The sequence below is a fragment of the Buceros rhinoceros genome, unplaced genomic scaffold (genome assembly GCF_000710305.1).
Source record: "Buceros rhinoceros silvestris isolate BGI_N320 unplaced genomic scaffold, ASM71030v1 scaffold10738, whole genome shotgun sequence".
Lineage (NCBI taxonomy): Eukaryota > Metazoa > Chordata > Aves > Bucerotiformes > Bucerotidae > Buceros > Buceros rhinoceros.
In genome coordinates this window covers 72,182-76,437 of record NW_010425308.1, presented here as the reverse complement: position 1 = coordinate 76,437, position 4,256 = coordinate 72,182, and the positions used below count along the sequence as shown (strand labels likewise).

The following is a 4,256-nucleotide window of genomic DNA, read 5'->3' as shown; positions in this document are numbered from 1 at the left end:
CAGAGGAAAAAAAATAACCAGATCGGCGGCAAGAGAGGCGGCTGCTGGCACAGCGCTGGGGAACGGGCTGGACCTTCTGCAGGAAGCTGCGCCGGCAAATGAAGGTGACGAGCTCCCCCAGCAGGGTCTGTCTGCCCGTGTGGTCGATGGGTGATGCCCATCTACGAACTTCACCACCACCTGCCAGAGGACACGGACTGGGTTGCCCGGAGCACAGAGCAAACGGGCAGCAACCCTCACCTGATGTCCCACGATTGGTGTTTTGTGAGGAGCGCTTCTGGGAGCGTCGGGTGGGGGAGAGACAGTTCCACAGAGGCCTCACACACGGCTTTGTAACGTTTTCAAAGACTCCTGGTTTAACTCGAGTCTACACAGCATTCTTCAGCAACCCTCCATTATCTAAAGAATTACAAATTCCTATTTTCTTGATCTATATAAAGTAAAGGGCGTAACACCATCACGGTGGAGAAGGTGAGTGTGCTGTGAGTTCTCCCTCCTACCTGAGATATTTTTATCTAAGAGATGTCTTTAAAAATATCTCTCAGAGAAAGTCTCTTATGCAAGAAGTTAGACAGCTGAGGTCTACTAGTTAGATCGAATGAAACTCCACCACAAGAGACTATTTCATGCCCTGGTATCTCAAATGAGGCCATGACAAACTGCAGAAAACCAGATCATCAGCCTGGTGAGAAGGGCTAATCATCTCAGGAAGATGTGAGAGGAAAGTTAGCGGAGAGGAAGGAAAGTGTAAGGATCTAACGGCGATGATGGAGCCATTTGGAACACCTTGAAAAACACTGGAGTTATCAGTCCACCAGATAGAATCACAGAACTGTGAAATCATTTGGGTCGGAAAAACCTTTCTCTGCTTCTCGAGTCCCCCCACTCCCCCAGCACTGGCAGGTCTCCACTGCCCCCTGTCCCTCAGCAGCACCTCCACATTGCTGGGAAACCCCTCCAGGGATGGGGACTCCACCACTGCCCTGGGCAGCCTGGGACAGGGCTGGACAACCCCAATGGGACAGAAATGGTTCCTCAGGGACAACCTCAACCTCCCCTGGTGCAACTTGAGGTTCCTTTCATCCTGTTGCTTGTTGTTGGGAAGAAGAGACCGACCCTCCACCTTGCTCCAACCTCCTGTCAGGGACTTGTGGAGAGCCAGAAGGTCTCCCTTGAGTCTCCTTTTCTCCAGGCTCAACCCCCCCAGGTCCCTCAGCCACTCCCCATCACACTTGTGCTCCAGCCCCTGCACCAGCTCCATTGCCCTTCTCTGGACATGCTCCAGCCCCTCAATGTCCTTCTGGGAGTGAGGGGCCAAAACTGGGAGCAGGATTCAAGGTGCAGCCTCATCAGTGTCCCCAGTACAGGGGACAATCACTTCCCTACTCCCGTTCTAGATGAAGCGACATACTCCATCACTGCAAAGGGCAGTTCAAGCCATCTTGGTACAGTATCAAGGAGAGGAGCCCACTAGCAGGCTCTAGTAAGTAGGAAGCCCCGATCTCCTGAGCATCAGCCACATCCACACATCTGTGAATAAACTTCACCCATTAACGCGTCAGCTTACCAACCTCACAGCGATCCTGTTGACCTGTAGCAGTAGAAGGCTGATAAACACCAGGTCCCCAAGGAATGGCTTCTCCAGTCACCCTCAGTCCACCTGCCTCCCCCCGTGCTCCCAACCTGCAGAATCCCCTTGTCCGGACCTGCTGCCACTCCACGTGGAGGGCTACAGCCAACAGCCAAGGAGGTTTTTGATCTCAGACTCCGCACCTGACAAGCACAGCAGAGACAAGGGGCTGTTCTTTACTGCTGCATCCATACCTTGACCTCATGTGGCAGATGGAGACAAGAGCACCACCATGCTCCATGAAGAACAATACGTATGTTAAGAAGCTACTGAAATAGGTCAGCCACGGCAGGATGGAGGCCAGGCAGCAAAGGAGAGCAATTCCTCACAGCATCATTCCACTGTTACTCCCACTTTCTCTCTTCCTCCCTTATGGCCACGAGGTCTTTTTTAGCACTCACCTTCCAAGAACCTTGGCAGAACAGCGCAAGCCCTTCGGGGAAGGCAGAACCTGCCACACGAGTCCACAGAGATGGGAAGCCTGCCTCAAGATAACAGATCTCCTGCCTTCCTGACACCCTGTTTCTTTCTCGACTAATGCTGAATGAAAGCTTTAAAAGGAGATGGGGGTCCTCCTCTCGGAGCTGTGGAGCAAAAGTGGGGTCTCAGGTGAGCTAGACCACCACTAAAACCAGTCAATGAGCAGAACGGAGCCAAAACCACCCCTTACCTCATGCTCGGCTCTCCTGTGAACCTTGCCAAATTAAGCAAGGAAGCAGACGACTGACTGGAGCTTGTGTGTTGTAAAACTTGCTCAGTCATAACCCGTAAAAATACCCAAATGCCACCTACAGATACACCAGGGTCACAGACACAGAACACCTCCCTTCTGGGCGCTACCACATCAGACAGGCTACAACCAGCTCAGCTTATTATTATTGTCTAAATACTCCCCAATTCCAAACCCTTTAGATGACTTAACCATCTACTTATTGTCAGAACTAGCAGGACAAGAGATGACCATCAAAAAAGCCATCAGCACCCCATGACCTTCTCATCTACAGAGTAGCAAACTAAAATCAGTTCTATTCTTCCTTTACTGGAAGATGATCTGGTATTTGGTTCCTCTGGCAGCCAAAACCAAGCAGGCGTCTTTGCAATGGGAGCAAGATACTGGACACCTTCAGCCCGGAGAGGAGAAGGCTCTGGGGAGACCTTAGTGCAGCCTGTCAGCACTTCAAGGGACCATCAGAAAGGTGGGGAGGGGCTGTGCAGCAGGAGGTCTGGGGACAGGACAAGGGGTGATGGGTTGAACTGGGAGCTGGAGATTCAGACCAGAGAGAAGGGAGAAATTTTTGACAGAGAGGGTGGTGAGACCCTGGCCCAGGTTGCCCAGAGAGGTGGCAGAAGCCCCATCCCTGGCACCATCCCAGGTCAGGTTGTCCGGGGCTCTGAGCACCCTGCTCTGGGTGCAGATGTCCCTGCTCCCTGCAGGGGGTTGGGCTTTGAAGGTCCCTTCAACCCAAACCAGTCTGTGATTCTATGACATCCCACGAGAAAATTCAATGCTTCATGCTGTTGTCAAGTACCAGAATTCAACTTTCCTTCTCAACAGGATTTATACAGCACACAACAGAATAAGCCTCCAAGTTCACCAACTCTTTACTTCAAGCAGAATTTAAGGACCTAAAGGCCGACTCTCCTCCTGCACGTACTACACCACAGCCTCCCGAGCAGCTCCACGATACAGCAGCTCAGCCAATACGGTCCAGGCTGGAGCAAATCCGGTCGCAGAGAAGTCTCAGAAGGGGATCCCAGCACAGGAACAGCTTGTCATCGGTGGGCAAGGCTGACTAATTGAAACCCGAGATATTCCTTGTCAGAAACATATCTCTCATAGACCGTTAACCACAAACACACACACAGAAGTATGCTACGAATGCTTGAACACAGTCAGCGAAGCTGAACAGAACTTGCTCTGCATTCATGTCCATAATTGCACTCAGTTACCAAAGAAATAAGCATCTTTGAAATACCAAAGGTGATGGCAAACAAGCATAAACCACTCCGTTATGTAGGAAGTAGTTCAGAGGCCACGGGAAAGGAGCCATGTGTCCAGCGGAAACATTACTAATGCTGTTATTACCAAAGTAACCGGGACAGCAGGAGCAGCAACACTGGCAGAGACGTGCAGGCATGGAAGAAGTTTCATCTCAGCAAAGGGCTGAGGTGCGACGTGATGTCTGCAAAGCCACTTCTCCGCCTCAACTCCCGTCTGAACCTGGACTAACAAAAACTGGAGACCAGCTTTAAATAAACGTTTACCCAGCCCCCAAGAGGCTTCAGGATCTTGTCAATAGCCCCCGCCCCGATAAAGCGCTTCTGAATCTGAAAGGACAGAAAGTAAAATTCACCCAAATAACCAAACCCTCTCACCTCAGGGAACTGGAAATGTTGCTGCGTCTAACGCCTGAGCAGGCTGTAAAGTGCTCAGCATGAATCACTTGGCACCACGAGTGTTTTTGTAGAAGGTCTAAACATTGGGCTTTTTTCCCTTGCTTTTGAGTCTTGAATTCAATATCAAGGTGGGAAATTAATATTTTTCGCCTTTTATTTAAATGCCAGAAAAACATTTGCTGCTTCGCCAGCAGGAAGGAGTCACGTTGGCTCTAACAAGATGCTTCTC

General features: G+C 50.8%; 1 protein-coding gene across 1 annotated transcript in view; it reads right to left on the bottom strand.

Moving 5' to 3' along the window:
- The window catches only part of STX8 (syntaxin 8), a gene marked incomplete at its 5' end in the record, with an annotated part of 94,815 nt that overhangs the window by 18,386 nt on the left and 72,173 nt on the right, over positions 1-4,256 (bottom strand). The window lies entirely within an intron of this gene.